This window comes from Erpetoichthys calabaricus, chromosome 4 (genome assembly GCF_900747795.2).
Source record: "Erpetoichthys calabaricus chromosome 4, fErpCal1.3, whole genome shotgun sequence".
Lineage (NCBI taxonomy): Eukaryota > Metazoa > Chordata > Cladistia > Polypteriformes > Polypteridae > Erpetoichthys > Erpetoichthys calabaricus.
The window spans coordinates 158,763,995-158,772,493 of record NC_041397.2 but is presented as its reverse complement, the minus strand read 5'-3'; the positions used below and the strand labels follow the sequence as shown (position 1 = coordinate 158,772,493).

Below are 8,499 nucleotides of genomic sequence, written 5' to 3'. Positions count from 1 at the left end.
CCAACCTGACAGAACTGGAGAGGATCTGCAAGGAGGAATGGCAGAGGATCCCCAAATCCAGGTGTGAAAAACTTGTTGCATCTTTCCCAAGAAGACTCATGGTTGTATTAGCTCAACAGGGTGCTTCTACTAAATACTGAGCAAAGGGTCTGAATACTTAGGACCATGTGATATTTCAGTTTTTCTTTTTTAATAAATCTGCAACAATTTCAAAAATTCTTTTTTTTGTCTGTCAATATGGGGTGCTGTGTGTACATTAATGAGGGAAAAAATTAATTTAAATGATTTTAGCAAATGGCTGCAATATGACAAAGAGTGAAAAATTGAAGGGGGTCTGAATACTTTCTGTACCCACTGTATATATTGTCACAAAACTGAGACATACACAGAAAAAGGTCTGGGGCAGCCACCCGTATATTCTGGTATCCTGGCTGCAAAGTCATTTTCTTATTTACTGATAGCACTGATGTGCACACAACTGAATCCAAAACAAGACTGAGGAATTAGGACAAAGGGCAAGGTTTTAAAGGGGAAGACAGGAAGTGAGGTCATAAGGATCAGGGACGTGTTCGTTCTCCATTGGTTCGGGCCCGGACGTGACGTCAGAGGGGCCGGAGCCAGTAAGGTCTCCTTCCATTGGCTCGGTCCCAGAAATGATGTCACGAGAGCCAGGTGGAATCTCCCGGAAATGGTCTGCAGGCAAGAGAGAAAAAGAGTCAGTGCACTCTGCCACCTCCCGGCATATCTCAGAACTGCCGTCACTCAAGCCCTTTAGCTGCCTCCCATGCGCACGTGTGTGACAATATATATATTGTCACACACGTGCAACTAGGAAGACGTTGTATGGACCAAGTAAAGGTAATTCCACGACAGGCCAGGGGGTGGCGGGGTGCACTAAACTTTCTCCTGTTATCTCTGCAGACCAGCCGCGGGAAAACCTGTCTGATTTAGAACAGAAGACACCACTTCTGGTTCCGGCACCCAGAAAAATGTCACTTCCGGTATCTACTCTGAATAATGAAGAACATCACTTCCGGTTCCCTTACATCACTTCCTGTCCTATTCCTTAAAACCACCATTTTGACAAACCATCATCAGTTCTGTTTTGGACTCGGTATAGAGAACATCTCTATATTTTAAAAGACTCTTTTGCAGCTAGGAATAATATACGGGTGGCTGCCCTAAACCTTTTAAGTGTGTTGAGTCAATTCATTATACAATATATATATCCTATAGAAAACTACATTGATGTAAAGCAGTTTTTCAGTACAAACCTATGACAAACAAGAAAAAAAATGCCTTACCGGAAATATCATTGCCCAGCCGGTTCAGATTGAATTATTTAATGGTTAAGACTAGACAGCCTCTGTGTAGTGTGTTGTAAAATGTCCAGTAAAGTGGAGTTGTTTACAGCTGTACAGGTGATGAGGAGGGAAAAATGTCAGTGGCCTCCACCTGTTAAACCATTCATTCCTGTTTTGGGGGTCATCTCATTGTTGCCCCTCTAGTGCACCAAAGCAGCTGAAACTGATGAACAAGCCCCTCTGTTACTTAACTGACCAGATCGATAGCCCAGACGTTTCATTGACTTGATACTATAGTCTCATTCAAAAGGGTTCCTTTAATTTTTTTGAGCAGTATATATATATATATATATATAAATATATATATATATATACCCTATAGAAAACTACATTGCTGTAAAAAAGGTTTTCAGTATAAACCTATGACAAACAAGAAAAATAAATGCCTTACCAAAAATATCATTGCCAAAATAAATTCCCAGCTGTTCAGATTGAATTATTTAATGATTAAGACAGACTCTGTGTAGTGTGTGCTAAAATGACCAGTAAAATGGAGTCGTTTACAACTTTTAAAGGTTATGTCAGGGCCATAGGGGTCAGTTCTACTGGAGTATACCCACTCAGTGCTCTTAATATGCTGTTTGCTTGGATAGTCATATAGGATTATGTCCAGCTGAAATATCTGCCATCTCTATCTTGTTAACAGTTGTGATGCTGAAGCACATCAGTGCCTGCTGTACAGTTGGCCTCCCCCAATCTAAGAGACCCTAAAGACAGGCCAATGTGTTTAGCACACCACTAGGACCTGATGAAGTCAAATGGAGGCTAAATGAGATATGAACAAACATCTGTCATGTTTTAATCTCTAAATGTAACTTTTGCATAAGTAATATGTATTTTAATAAACATATATTTCATGATCTTAAAGAGGTATTTAAAATCCCAAAAGTAATAAAGATCCAATTAAGTCAAATAATTGAATACCGTGATTAACAGGTGCACAGTCACTAAAATTGCAAAATTATTACTCTTTTTAAGGCATAATATTTGCTCTTCATAGATCGTTTAACATAGTAAACTTCATTATAAAAATAATAATTGAAATGTGACTATTAGCACTGTGATAACTGTGTTTCTTACATTTAACATTGAAAACATGTAGAGACAGCCAATAGATTCTTTAAAGTCATAATTTTATTGCCAGCTTTCTTAACGTTGTCTATTCCCTGCTACATGAAAGTGAGAGTGTCAAGTACAGTATGTGATTTGTAATATTCTGTAATCATAATACAGCTAAAAAAACAAACTTGAATACGAGATCCACAGGCAAGACACTCACAAGAGCTGTTGGTATGTTCAGAACGGACACGAAGACCACAAAATATTTGACACACATCAGCGAACAAAGAACAGAGGCTGATCTGCAGGCAGAAGGGGCTACAATGGAATATTAGGAATACTTAAATAAATAAATAGTAATGAAAGTAAAAAAAACACATTTTAGAGTTGTGTATTATAGAAGTAAAGATTTAACTGTGACAGTTGCTTCAACGTTTAAAATTGTAATACGTTTATTGCCCATCTTTAATGTGACTTGTTAAATGTAGGCGACAATTTCATTTGGACATTCGAGTAAACAACAACAGTCAAAAATTTGTTTTAATCTGACTGATTCAATCAAGTAGAGCCCACACTTAAGTCAACGTCAATCCATTACAATTAGGTGGACACAAATTTGTATTGTTATGTTCATTTAAATTTTCTTCATACGTTGTTTAGTAACGATAAATATTTCATATCCAAACTTTTATTATCATTATTTTTTCATAACTGCAAATCATAAATGACGGTGGTAAAAATACACTGCAGTCTTAATAATGCACTCGACAGAGTGCTAAAGTGTAAGATATTAGCACTAGTAGACTATCGTCGCAGATGTATTTTACGAATAGGCTATACACTCTGTCTCTTACAGTCACTTTATCTTGACCGTCCACCTTTAGAAATTATCTTGCACGTCCACCTTTAGAAATCACTCCCACCTTTCTTTTTACATATCCATAAGGCAATTGGCTAAAGTGAGACATGAATGACAAACAACACCGATTGGCGATTTGTTAAATAAAAAGGTGATTGACCGCGACGTTTAAATTTGTGATTGGCTGATCAGTGCCTGACGTACGCAAATTTAATATATGATTGGCTGAAGTCGAAAATTATATTTACGCCCATTTTACTCCGGTCTGCAGCAACATCTACTTGGGCATGTCCCTACCCGATCTGCGGTGCCTACCCGGAATACAACCCGAGCCGTGCACGTACGCGCAGAACTTTACTATTGCGAACTTGCCATATCTACGTTTTTCTACTTCGCGACACGAGTCCCCATCTGATTTGTCTCGCGCACGCGCTCTCTGCTTAATTAAAATTAATTTCACGACGCGGCCCAATTTGTTCTGCGCATGTCTAATGTTTTACGACACACGTCACTCATCAGGTTTGAATTGTACTTGCGAGTCATTTTTGTGTTGACGTTTATCTCCGTCTGTAAGTGGACTTCTCACTGGAAAGGATGGCAACTTTTGAATTTTATAACGTTTTTGAAAAATATTTGTTGCCTGAAAATGTTAACTCCATTCGAATGAAGAGGGAGTGAAATGAAATGCGACATATGTCTGTGAACTTTATAATGGATACGTATAGCATTTTGTAAGTACATCGAATTGGTGAAAAAGGCAATAAGGATTTTAATTTTTAGTTGCTATACGACATTTGTAATCTCGTGGTTTAAAAGTGAAAGTTGCAGCATTTTCCGTATTTGGGTTAATGGATGCATTTCATTTATACCGTAACACCCTAATAGCATTTGGGGGTGTGTTTCTTTTAACATTTGTTCGCATTTTTCATCTTAAAGAGTGAACGACTTGCTAATAATTAAGCAAAACAATGTAATTGATGTGTCGAGTTAGGAATAGAATTAGGACAGCACGTCTGACACTCGACGGGTGTAAAGTGTGCCCTCCAAAGCCATCGGTATTTTTTTATTCTGTTGATATCAGATTACATCAAAACAAGAGTTTATCTTTTCTCACTACTCAAAGCACTCAGCAATTGCAGGTTAAGGGCCTAACAGAGCAGAGTCCCTATTGGTATTTATGGGATTCGAACCAGCAACCTTCCAATTGCCAGTACAGATCCCTAGCCTCAGAGCTACCACTCTGCCTAATAAAGTTAACAAATATATAATGATGAAGGCTAAATTACATACAAGAGTAGCAACAGCTAAGTTATTACAAGAAAGTGAGATGCAGATAATAGCATTACACATTGTTAATGAAGCAGCTCAGAATCTTACACGTTTTAATTATTTTAGTTTGTTTTCCGTTTTTAAAAGCTATTTCTAGCATATTAATGTCCATACAGAAAGATGTAACAGAGGGTCTAACGTTCTGAACTTTACACTTCTGTATTGGAAATTTATGAAGCAAGGAAACCATGCACAGTTACTGCATTTTCTAACATTTAGTCTTCAAAATTGTATACAGAAGAAGAACAGTAATTAAACAGTGAGATATTGGTGTGTCATTCAAGTCAGTAACAGAAATAAATCTTTATAAAACATTTTGGAACAGGAGCAGAATTAAAAGAAATATGAGAGGGGATTTGTCTTCATTTGTACATAAACTACATTTTGGTGATACAGTATATTAATGTCATGCTTATGAATTAATTTGTTAGTTGGGTACTATTTATTCATAACTATTTCTACTATTTTCTACCTTGTTTGGTAGAAAAAATTCTATGGCAGAAAACAGGCAATTTTAAAATTTATATCAAAAGCCATCAGAGAAGTGTGGTGTGCATCTGATGTGGCACAATGACAGGCTGGACACCTGCTGTTGTCATTTCTCATTAGCTGATCATTTAAGCTGTTGGTTTTGGAGGAGTACACACACACACATTTAACTGAATATAATGGAGAAGGCTTGCTCCTTAGAAATAACATTTCTTATTGCTGCAGTTAGAAAAACAATGCCCCTTCATTGTATTTTTTTTCTTGACCCTACAGGATGCCCGGTGGCAACCAGCCTTCCAAGTGGCTGAACAGATGCCAGTGTACCCGAATTCAGAGACACAATTGGATGTTCTTTTCTTCAGCTTTTAATATTTCCAATTTGAGATGATGTGCTGTTCATGTTAGATTAGCTATTTCTACAGGTAAGACTACTGAGGCTTTCAGTTTCAGAAGTAATTTGTGCATAATTCCTGCAAAGCCTCCCCATAATTATTACTTGATCTGTAATATTTTGCTGCTTTGAATACTGTACCGTATGTTTGCTCACTCTGTCCAGTAACTTAGACAGGAAAGCCTCACAGTGTGAATCAAACACAGAGACTCAGGAGCATCTGTACCAGCAGTCACTAAACAGGGATGTTGTTCCATTTTGCAAAATAACATTTATTTTCTTAAGTTACTGTGCTTTGTTATTGGATTTTGAAAGAACCAAGACTTAATTTTAAATTAAAACAAAACTAAGGCAGGAGAGAAAAACGAAGATGCCTTCATGTAAGTATTGACATCTGAGCACGTCACATTGGAAGTTCAGATATACAGAGATTGTAAAACAATGTCTACTGCATGCGTAATGTAAAAGAAAAAAAATGATGCTACATATAATGACAACTTAAATTGGTGTTCTTTCAAAATCCAAAAAAAAACCGCAGTAATTATTATTATTAGTTAGACTTTACTCAAAGCAGAACTTTATCTATTGTGATTGTTTACTTTGGTAATAATTGATCTACAGGTGTACCAAGGAAGGAGGCAGAAAAAGAAGTAAGAGTACACTTTATTTATGTTTGAACTCTGTGAGTGAACATTGTGTATCTACTGTGTTTATGTTTTTAACAGTTACAGTGAAGTAGAAGAGTCTGGTCATGTTATGTGGCAGCAGTTAAACAAGAAGGATGGAGAGATGTGTGCCATGTTGAAGTAGTGGGTGGCCCTCCTACCCGGCACTTCTAGAATCCTCCATCTCAAACTCTGCTCTGATCTGCTGTGCCTTTGCCAAGTGATCACGAGGTATTGGCCTATTTTGTTCTTTTTTTTCTTCTGAAAACTGTCTTGGTCTCATTACACTGGCTCCCTGTCTCACACAGAATTGATTTCAAGGTTCTATTAAATATATAGAAGGCTTTGAGTATTTTAGACCCTGCCTGTATTTTGGAGTGTCTGCTCCCAACATTTCTTTTCTCAAACATTGCTTTGCCTTTTATTCCAAGATCAACCATAAAAACCGGCAGCTTTCTGTACTCGTGCAACAAAATCTGGAATGCTTTGCCAATAGAGAAGTGCCAGGCTACAAATGTCAAGCATTTCAAAAAACTTCAACAAGCCCACTTTTCTAATTTGGCTTTTTCTTAATTACTTGCATTGGTTGTAATAGATTAGAAGTGGTACTGTGTACAGTTTGTCAGATCTGCACTGGGCACTAACGTCTGCTGTTTTTCTCTGTTTTCTTTTTCCAGTTAATTGCAGTGGTGCCCCCTGCGTCTCCACCGTCTGTTACATCAACTCCAACTGCCTGTGATGCCAGAGAGAAGAAAAGTTCACAAGACAACCTAAAATGGAATTCTGATTGGAGCGAAATGGCCACAATTATGTATGCTGGGATGTGCAGAGGAGGCTTGTGGGCTTTGGCTTGGGACCCCCAGAGGTTTATTATCTCCAGTATCGTTGAAGGCTGCAAGTTTGTCTTTGTCCCCGGCCATTTGACCAGGCAGTGTATTTATTACAAAGGACAAGGACTCCTCCATTTGCTTCTTATTTACTTTTATAATGCCTTCAATTTTCTTTGTAACTGTATATTTTTCTAGAGCAATTTGAGCAACACTTGTAAGCAAAGGTGATATAGAATAAATGTTAAGGGACAGATCAAGAAAAATATCAGTTTAAATAGAACACATTTTTATGGAATATTGGCTGGATTACAACTCTTTGACTCTGAGTAGTATCTTGTTCATAAAGCTAAAATAGCATTTTTCCTTTTTTGACAAATTTAATGATTCACTTTTACTGCGTTCAAAACCTTGGCTAACATTTTTTTAAATGCTAAGTTAAAAATCTGTAAATATATTTGTGTTCTCCTTCCCTAATAATTTTTAACACCTCCCCTTGTTGGCCATTTTCATTGTAGTTGTGTTCTAGTTAAATGCATTTACCATTTATACATCTTTATGATAGCTGAATTTTTTAGTTATAATATTTATACAGTATATATACATATAAATATCGGTGTGTGTATAATTTTTTTTTGAGAAACATTGTTCACACATCTTTCACTTTTATTTTTAAACATACCATTTATTTATTCAATAAAAAAATGTATGAATAAGTGTATTGTATTTCCTTTTTTAAAGTTATAAAAATGAACAGGTCCTGTATCAATATGGGTGAATAAAACCATTAACATGAGACGAGTCTGCACACAAACAGTGGTGTGTTATGTTGATTAAACTTGTAAGAAAGAATATCACTGCACTCTGTCCACATGGTGTTCATCATAAACTGAACTATTTCATGCTGTTTAAATTCTGCTCAGTTAGTGGAGAATATTTTATTTTACAGCTGTTAAATTCAGTTCAGTTTTATTATAGTAAGAGGTAAGTTGGTTTCTCAGTGGGTTTTACAGAGACTCCTTGAAATAACATTAAAAACACATCACTAAGAACAAACGTATTACAAATATGAACTATAGCAGCAAGCACTTACTGTAAAAAAAAATAGATCAAATAGATTGATTCAAGTGATAACAGCTCACTTCCTTAATTTAAGTCTGTGGATATAAAGTTAAACATCTTTGTAAGATTAATAGCAATTGGAATAAATGAGGATTTGAACCAGTGGCTTTATGCTCTTCATTTCTTCAGCATCGTGCCTGATTGCACAACTGAGAATGAATTAAAGAATTTTAACAAGTTGACTGTCCCTGTCCTTAGTGCTGTTACTGTCAGCACAATGCCATGCAACACAGTGTTAATTCATTTCTTTTTTTGAAAAAGGACCATAAATTTCTATAAAACTGGTTGGATACATTAGGTTTTGTAAACCTGATGCCTTAAGACAAATTGCAATTTTATTAATAATTTATGTCTAAAGATATTTTTAAACAAACACAATTTGTTCATAAGAGGG

At 36.3% G+C, this 8,499-nt stretch overlaps 1 long non-coding RNA gene across 4 annotated transcripts; it reads left to right on the top strand.

The window, feature by feature from the left end:
• The first annotated feature begins 3,646 nt into the window (after positions 1-3,646).
• LOC114650336 (uncharacterized) lies at positions 3,647-8,208 on the top strand. 4 transcript variants are annotated; one of them, XR_003715990.2, is made up of 4 exons: positions 3,647-4,013; positions 5,374-5,522; positions 6,217-6,387; positions 6,834-8,208. It is a non-coding gene; the product is annotated as an uncharacterized LOC114650336 (long non-coding RNA). The 4 variants fall into 4 exon arrangements; XR_007934642.1 differs by lacking the exon at positions 5,374-5,522 and having other exon boundaries at positions 3,827-4,013; XR_007934641.1 differs by lacking the exon at positions 3,647-4,013 and having other exon boundaries at positions 5,296-5,522.
• The last annotated feature ends 291 nt before the right edge of the window (positions 8,209-8,499 follow it).